The sequence below is a fragment of the Balearica regulorum genome, chromosome 3 (genome assembly GCF_011004875.1).
Source record: "Balearica regulorum gibbericeps isolate bBalReg1 chromosome 3, bBalReg1.pri, whole genome shotgun sequence".
Taxonomy (NCBI): domain Eukaryota; kingdom Metazoa; phylum Chordata; class Aves; order Gruiformes; family Gruidae; genus Balearica; species Balearica regulorum.
In genome coordinates, this window is record NC_046186.1 from 111204009 (window position 1) to 111213343 (window position 9335).

Sequence of the window (9335 nt, forward strand, 5' to 3'; positions counted from 1 at the left end):
ATTGCACTTAAATTGGCTTTTGCCTCAAAATCCAAATCTTCTCTGCCAACATATACAGAATGTAAAACTTGCCAATTGGATGACGAGCAGGAAGAAGAAGATTGTAAATGATGTTGCAAAGATAGTGGATAAAATACACAGCCTAGTAGGAAATAAATGTATAAAGATTACTGCCATGCATATTTACTCCTGTGTAATCTGGAAATGACTGGAATAATGACAGTATTACTTATACAGCTGTTGATGTATTTAAACATTTCTTTCCTGTTATTTTAACGGATTACAGGCAAATGCAAATAAATGCTTTATTTCATGCTATCCTACTAAAGTGAACAAAAAAAATAGTTTTTAACTGCTGTTTCTTTTTGCTTCCAGGTAGTAATCACACTTTCTCTCTGGAACTCTTCCTGTTCCTACAGTTTCAGATGTCCTTCTTCCCTTTGTGAAAAAGTGGAAATCCTAATCCTGAAAACATCCCTAGTTGTATCTCTGGACAGATCAATTCAGAGATTAGATCAGATCTTAGATACCACTCGCAGACTTGCTCGTCTCCCAGTTGGAGTCACTGATTTGTTCTAAGAAAAGCCAAATTCTACTGAATTAAAATTTTTCTTTAAGTGATTTCATGGAATGTGAGATATTTGTGATGATGCTTTCAGTAGTTTCTGATACTAGGAAAGAAAAGGAATTTTTTTTCTCAAACAATATGTATAGCACTAGAAAAGTTCACTCCTAGGTTTGGGAAATGACATTATTTTTCTTTTTTTTTTTTTTTTTTCTCAAAGCAAATTTCTGGGCTCACAAAGTTCAAGTGAATTTCATATCTGCTAGGATGTATTCTGTAATCTTTATTAAATATTAATGCTGAACAAGAATCACTGATTCTCTGTGCTTATAAAAAGTAGTTGTCCCTAGAATGTGTCATACAATTGTTCTTTTTTTTCCCTTTAAGATTGATTTAAATACTTTTAAATATGACATCAGCCTTGAAGCTTTTCAAAGGAACAAAGACATATAGGTCAGGAGTGTGTCAAAATGACATTTAAATGTCAGAGCAGCAGTTACTTTATTGAGATATGAAGTAATGTCTGCCTATTCACTGAGAAAGTATTTAAGTCTATTTCAAGTGATCAAAGACAGTTCTCCAGTAATGATGCCTTTGAATGGCTCCGGGAAGATGTGGAATAGAAACTGAGATAGATATGATGGGGAGAAATAGTGGGGAATAAAATTAGGAATTGTCTACCGGTCTGACATGAAGTCAACATGACCACATTACATCTGTACTTGCACACAGTATGAATTAAAGCAAAGAAAAATCAAATGAAGAACTTACTTTTGTGAAGCACCATAGCTCAAAAATAACAGGAAAGATCAAATGCCACAAAGTTGGGGACAGAAAAGACTTTTTTAACATAGCTGAGCCAACATCCCCTCCATCCATTCTTAATGAAAAGTAAATGCAGCGGGGGCCAGGGACTTCTGTGCCAAGAATCTGCAGTCAGAGATGACAGAGGAAGGGGAAAGGAAATCCGCTACTGAAATGCAAAGACAGAAAACAGTCTAAAGACTATTAAGTGAAAGGTCTTGCAGTGAGAATATTATGGAACCGCAGTCTGATTTTTATATCCCCCAAATGAGGGATTGCCTTACAGCTTCCCCGGCCCTAAGTACTAGTTTGAGGTGAAGACCCTCCTCCTGGTTCAGGCCTTCCCAGCAGGGAAGATGGAATGGACTTCGTCTCCCTCAAGCATTGCTCCGGCCACAGGACAGGTCGGGGTAGTGGTGGGTGGCAGGCAAGGACCCTACTCCTGGGCAACATCTTTCTTCATCAGTGCCATCAGCCACCCCTACCTCCTCCCGTCACAATTTTAAAAGCAGGTGTCACACTTGGGGCAGGACTCGCATCCCTGGAAGAAGTGCAGAGTTTGTCCTCCATTCTTCCAGTGACCTCGTCCGCACGTGTGTGTGTGTGTCAGCACCTTGGCATGAGGTCTGTTTCCGTGGCCAGGATGTCCTTGGCTGCTGTGGGACCACCGGGGAGGCCACTGACTCATTCTGGATGAGATGCAGGTACCTGTCTGCTAAAAAGAAAATGGACCACAGTCATTAGCTAATTTCTCCTATGCAGGTCACAGAACAGCTGTCAGCTAATTACCTTCCCTGACTGGTAGCCTAAATTGAATTTGAACTAGGAGTCCGCAGGTAAAAAAGTTTTATCGTCTATTCCAAATCTCACACCTTTTTTACCTACATTTTTGGGGTTCGGGAAGAGAGAGGATGGAAAGTTTCCATGTCTTCCTCCCCACAGATTGTTAGTTTTCACCCCAGAAATTCATACTTTAAAGTTGTTGATTATTTTATGGACAATTATCAGTGTGGTTTTATGATGTACTTAAGACCTCAGAAACTGTGAGCCTGCCATGTTGCACAATACTTTTAAATTATGGGACAATCTGCATTCATGATGCACTGTGAGTTGACAGTATATGGATACCTTAACTGACAGGAGGACGCTGTCCTTGTAGTCTGGTGCACTTACTTTATGCTGGCTCTGGCAAATACAGCAAGCAGACATTAAATGCTGCAGACATTCAAAATACCCGAAGTGCTTTTTTCATCCAGTGTTATTTTTCACAAATATGCTTAGGTGACAGCTTGTTTAATATACACTGAATAATATGGGTCATGGCATTTGCCAGCAAGTGAAAGAGCTCCACCAGCAAACATTTTATTAGGTGCATTAATACTTAGTGTTCACACCATCGTAATATTTACATTTCCTTTTTATTTGGTGAATTACCAAGGGCTACACTGTGGCATTTAGCGAACCCCTACATTAGGGGCTGTGCAAAAAGAGAAGCGCCAAGAGGGTGCATCCCCTAACAGCACACAATGCAATGGAGAGCACAAAACAGTGTTTCTCTTCAAAGGGTGGAGGTTCTACCTTATATTTTTGGTGCCTGGATCCAAAAAGTGCTATGGGCACAGAGGCTATTAGTGACCCTACCAACCCCAGCTGCCTCTGACTAGGAGAAGCTCACAAGCTCCCTGAATTCAGGAGGCAACGTGCTAAGGTTTAAAGAGGGTCAGCCTCGGGTTTACCTGGATGTAGGTTTCCTACATGTAGGTCACTGGGCTAAGGCACGACCATTCTTATGGGGGCTAGAGGAGGCAGGGGCTCGTTATGCCTTCTGCTCTCCAGCTGTATGGCTAGAAGAAAAACATGACCTTAGAGCCAAGGGTAATTTAAGGAACATGCCTACAAAAAAAAAACCATTTGGGCAAAGCATCTCAGCATCAGGATTCTGGAGTTCTGGTTCATCACATTGAGAGACCTATCCCCACACATCTATCAGTTAAGTTCATAACCTTCTTATTCAATTGAAAATAACTCCACAGTAAACTGTCCAGAATATTTTAAAGACTATAGAAAGAAGAAATAAAACACTCTCTCCATACCTCTATATTCTGGGTGTGTTTATCCCACGCAGAGACATTCTTATACTAGCACCCATACGAGATGTTGCATCCACATCGCCAAGAGCAATGCCACGATGAGATGCTCTCCCAGAGACAAAAGTAGCATAGACACATTTACACTGTGCTCCACGCACACTAATAAGACCTGTCACTTGCCAGCACTAGCTAACACAGACCCTGCTTTGGGCTCACATAGCTGTATTGCTCTTGAGGACACTTAGAGCAGTCTGGGGATCTCTACAAGAACTCTTTTGCTCAGACATGCAGTATCAGGCCCATCAAAATGTTACAGCCAGGATGTACTCAAGAACCCAGAGGCAGGGCAAGGGGAAAAAAAAGTTTATGTTAGTTTGTAAGCATGGTTCTGACTGGCACCATGTTCACAGATTCATCGTTCATCAGACAAATAATTCAGATGATCTGGCTCTTTTAAATATTGGTTTCTATTTTTATTTTCTTCCATTCACTTTTGCTAATGTAAGTTTGGTTCATATTCCCCTATGCCATTGCTGGTTTTGAGTATGTATCCAACACAGAGCCACAGCTCTGAATTTTCAAATTCAGTTCTCTGGAATCAACCCAGCATTGGGATTTTGAATTTGGGTCATAGACAGCTTTTTGAACCCAATTTGCTTCTGCCACAACATCATTGAGATTGTCTGAAGACAAGCAATCATTTTTTTTTGCAATGCAAATCAAAACCTGATTTACTGAGCTTCACCCACCCTGTGACACAGCGCTGCACCACCACAGCTGCCCATCAGGATGCTGCCAAACGCTGACTTTGGAACCCAGGACCCCAGCAATCAACAGCGCTGAGAGTAACAAGCACAAAGCTCATATTTTTTTCATGAGAAAGAAGTTTCCTGCCCATCAGTGCTCAGCTGAGTCCTACCCTTTGGACCTTGTTTGACCCATTTAGGAGAGGGCAACAGAGTTCCCATGCTATTTGTTCTGCAAAGTGAACCTCCAAATGGAAACTACAGGCATGTCAATTTTTCAGACTGTATTTCAAAGGCACAAATAAATGTAGTCGCATCTATTACTTCACAATGCCACATTATCATGGCAAGATTAGTCTTCTGGTGGTTATTTGCTCTTAGAAATATTGGGACTGTGGATCTGAAATGAGAGGAGTCTCTTCCACACACTGAGGTAACGCCAGGGATTGCATTGCATTCATCATTATCATCACCATCCTACCTAGGTCATCAGGGTTGTCGAAATACTATAGAAAGATGATCAAATAGACTTTTTTTATTTCTTTATACCCCTTTTTATTTCATCACCACCACCACCCATCTTTTCTAATACTGATTAACAGGTAGGGAACTGAGGCATAGAGAGTGAAGTGATTTGTCCCCCATCTAGCAGTGGAAGTGACAAAGGTGAGAAGACAGTTAGGTCTTCTGCGTACCTGCTGACCATGAGACAACATCACCACCTTGTCCCAAATTTAAGTCAGGCCTACTTGCACAGTCATAAAACCTCTTGTTTTCCCTCTAATCTCTTCATGGTGAAGTCAGGATTTCTGTTCAAATCAGCATTTTGATTCCGGAGTTCTGAAATATCCGTCCTGACATGCAGATGACAAGGAGTTGAAATAGTTTGATACACATTTGGAGGGCAAACTGAAACCAAAAATTGTGACAATCCACTGGCAATTAAAATGTCTTTGTTGCTTTATTTGGTGGGTCCTGTCGGTGCTTGGGGAGACTAAAGCTGCCTGAATGCTTCCCTTCTACTTGAGAAGCTGGTTTGACAGGAATTGACTTTAGGCAATTTTGATGTGCGACTTAGCTCCTCTTTTTATCTTGTATTTTCTATGCATACACATGCACACCCTCTGGCTTGTACGGATTCCTCCAACCTTGCCAGTCTTCTTTCGACAACTTGCCCTCTTTACCTACACGTACACCCTTCCATCCAAATGCCATGAGCTCTTCTTCCTAAAGACAATCACTACTAAACATTGAATGGTGTCTTGCCTGCCCAGGTCACGTACCTCATCCTCCATCACTAATCATTTGAAGCAAGATCTCAGTTTTCTTGTAATATATTATTTTCCAAAAGAATTATGAAAAGAATGAAGGCTTGTGGATTTTATCCTAAAATTAATTCTTGTGCCATATTTCCAACCTTTAAACCTCTTAGCCTTTGAACCTCTTCCAAGCTGATATTAGTTACATGATACAGAACTTTTTTTCCTTTTTTTTTTTTCTCTTGGAAAAAAAATATTTCTTTTTATTGGAATTATGGATTTTTTTATTATGGCATTTAATGCTCTCCACTTTTGAGGACCTTGATCTAAGTAGTGTATTAACATTATATAAATGGCTTCTTTTTAATTATTATTATTTTGCTTATAGAAAATCAAACATTTATTTTACCATTGATAATGACAACTTCTGCTAAAGGATGGTATCAGTATACTGATGAAAATGAGAGATAGTGAGATATGAAAAAATCATAATAAGGACAAGGAAGTGGGAGTTAAAGCCAGACATATTAAAATGAAAGGCACACCTTTTACCAGTGAGATTAATTACCATTATAATATATTACTAAAGAAAGTGGCAGTGTCTCTAGTTCTGGGTTTCATCAAGATTGTTGTTTTCCTGGAAGATCTGCCACTGTGCAGCATGTGTTCCTGGGCTTCAGTAGGAGGGCCTGGACAAGATCCCTGTATTATTTTGGAGGTCAAGCCAGATCCCCGGTTCCCAACAGCAAGGTATGTCTCTCTTAAGGGGACCTTAAAGTGCTGTGGCTGGCTGTCCTGGTTTTGGCAGGGACAGAGGTAATTTTCTTTCTGGGAAATGGTGTAGTGCTGTGTTTTGGGTTTAGGATGAGAACAATGTTGATAACACACTGATATTTTAGTTGTTGCCAAGCATTCGGGGACTTTTCAGCTTCTCGTACTGCCCTGCCAATGAGAAGGTGGGGGGTGCCCAAGAAGCTGGGAGGGGACACAGCCAGGACAGCTGACCCAAACTGGCCAAAGGGATATTCCATACCATATGACGTCATGTTCCACTTGCAGCTGGGGTCCTTGCACGGCAGCTGGGGGCCTGGTACAGCAGCCGGGGTCTTGCGCAACATCAACTTCAGATGGTGAAAAATTGTGCTGTTCATTACTTGTTTTGTATATATTGTTATTGTTATTGTTATCATCTTCCTTTTTTTGTTTGTCCTAATTAAACTGTTTTTATCTCAACCCACAAGTTTATCACTTCAACTTTCCCGATTCTCCCCCCCATCCCATCGGGGGGGAGCGAACGAGCGGTTGCGCAGTGCTCAGCTGCTGGCTGGGGTAAAATCGTGACAGTGTGGGAGCCTGTTCCCAGCTCACCCTTTCTGCAAGGCAGAACCCTGCTGATCCTATGCACAAACACCGTGCTGCAAGAGGATGGCAGAGAGAGGGGCAGGTTGTGTGACCATGGGTGCTGTCTCTCTGATCCGGCTCTACCTCAAAGCGAAGGTGTGAAAGAGCAGCAGCCATGCTGTAAGACCCCCCAAAGGAGAGCTTCAGAGAGGCGGTGAGGAACAGGAAAGGCTGCATGGGTGGGTACGTTATACTGTGTGCTTTGTCCTCCGTTCCAGCCCAAAGCCCACTGCACCAGACATCTGAGGGATAATGGAGACGCAGATCTGAGCAGCAGGGTCTGGATAGAGACAAGCAAGCAGCTGTCAGAAACCACAAGGGCTGGGAGGACAGTGGCCTGGGACAGATGGGATGAGAGGACGGGGCGGCAGGCATGAGTGGTCAGCAGTGGGGTCGGGAGAGAGGACAGAGGTCATGAGTCCTAACCAACATAGAATGGGAACTGCAGTGCTGACTCTGGTTGTGCAGATGGACCCCCTCCTCCCCTTCAGATCAGCACTTACCTTCATCACATAAAGGTATGGAGAACATCCGCAGTTTGCCTGGGATTCTGCTCTGCCACGTGGTGGATTAGCCTGGGCCAGCAGCCAGCCACCCACCCAGCCACTCTCTCGCTCCCCCACCTCAGCAGGACAGTGAGAGAAAATAGGATGAAAAAGCTCATGGGTCGAGTGTCATGCTTTAAAAGTCTGTCTAATCTTGCCCTGTTTCACACGTCTTTACCTCTCTAGCCCCTTAAACATCACTGCTTCAAGAAACTCTGTACTAGAAGTTGGGAGTCTGCTCCTTTCCCTTGTTTCACTGGTGTGTGAGTAACTATGCAGGGTATGGTCACAGGATGGCATGCAGACAGACACGAGGTCCTCTCTCCATGGTTTCAGCTGGCTGGACATGAGCTCAAAACCTGTTACTAGCAAGGTGTCATCTTGTGTCTTACCATAACCGCTCTCCCTCCTCTCCCAAAGAGGCCTAGGCTCTTGCATGGTATCTGACTTCATTTCTGTCTGCATCAGTACAGGCAGTTAATATTGACTAAAGTTAATGGAGGTTTGCATTAGTACTAGCTAGACCTGAATCAAGTAATATTGGCAGAACCAGGCCTAAAGGAAAGCCCAGAGGAACTGATAGGTTCCGCCAAACGAGTGATAAAATTACTTTAAAAATTCTGTTCCTTTGACTGATTTCTCACACTGAATATGTTATTACCATATATTATTTCCTTTTTCTCTTTACAGAAACGTTGATATTCAGTTTCTGGATATAACTTTCAAACATGAGATTCTTGAACTTTAGGTTTCTGGAAGCTCATGACTGACATCTGTAATGAAAGATGGTAAATACAACTCATAAATGAAATGCTACAGCTAGGAGATGCTTAAAAAAATAATGTTGCTCTTAATTAACTTTTACTAGCAAAGAATAAAATAGTTTATAAAAAGTTTTAAGAAAAATGCATTTCTAATTTTTTTGCTTTGGAAATAAATGGTGAAAATCAATTATCTTTGCAGAAAAATGGAAGATTCGTGTTTTTATCAATCAATGAAGATCTGATTACACCAAAGAAACAATTAAAAATAGGGCAGCAGATATAAACCTATAAAGCTTTTTTATTAGTTTTGCTAGAATAGAAATAGAATGAACAGCAGCACTGCAGAACAATTCAGTGTTTAAGCGGTTTGTTGTTCTGTCACAGAGTAGAGATTCAATTCCAAATAGAGGATATAAGTACTTCCCTGCTTATTCCTATTTTTTTCTTCAGTGTTGGGTAAACATCTGTTTGCAGCACCCTATCTGTGGAAGGTGGAGTTTGAGAAATGTTTATAAAGTGTTTTGCATATAAAAAAAATGCAAAAAGTTTCTTAATAGAACAGTAAGTATTATCATTAAATTATTTATCTAGTTGCATTGCCAACATTATGGGTGAGATTGCAAATGCCTGTACATAACCTATACATGGGATAAGAAAGTGTAAGAGCTCTTTTTTGGGGCCATTCAGACCTTGACTATCAGTAACATGACAGTCAATGAAGCTTTTGCACATCCTCACTCACCTCCGGTCCATCCTATGCAACCAATGGGCTTTGTTAGGGAACAGAATGGGACACAGCAAGGAATGGGCAAACAAAGCTCTCCTCTGTTAAAGCCCTTTTAAAAAGCATATTCATTTTATAAATATCTCTGGGGGATATATCCAAGATAGCCTTCATTAACAGATCACCAAAGTTACAGGTTGAAATTTTTCAGCTCCCCATAATTTGGCAAATTTCAACTGATATTTATGACTGCTGGAAGCAAATGATAAAGCCAATATTTATAGACAGACTTTTCTTTCCCCTTTAAGAAAAAACACACACAGAGTTTAGTTTCAGTCCACATATTTCAATATCTCCTTGTCTTGCTTGTCTTATTTTCAAGGGTTGGCATCCAAGGGCTGTCATGCTGCTTCTTAATAATTTTGACATCTGGTCAG

At 41.3% G+C, this 9335-nt stretch overlaps 1 long non-coding RNA gene across 1 annotated transcript; it reads right to left on the reverse strand.

The window, feature by feature from the left end:
* Window positions 1-1341: 1341 nt before the first annotated feature.
* Window positions 1342-4807, reverse strand: LOC142601329 (uncharacterized). The gene is made up of 3 exons (XR_012834933.1): window positions 3463-4807; window positions 1983-2084; window positions 1342-1495 (listed from the first exon to the last, which is right to left on the reverse strand). It is a non-coding gene; the product is annotated as an uncharacterized LOC142601329 (long non-coding RNA).
* Window positions 4808-9335: the final 4528 nt, after the last annotated feature.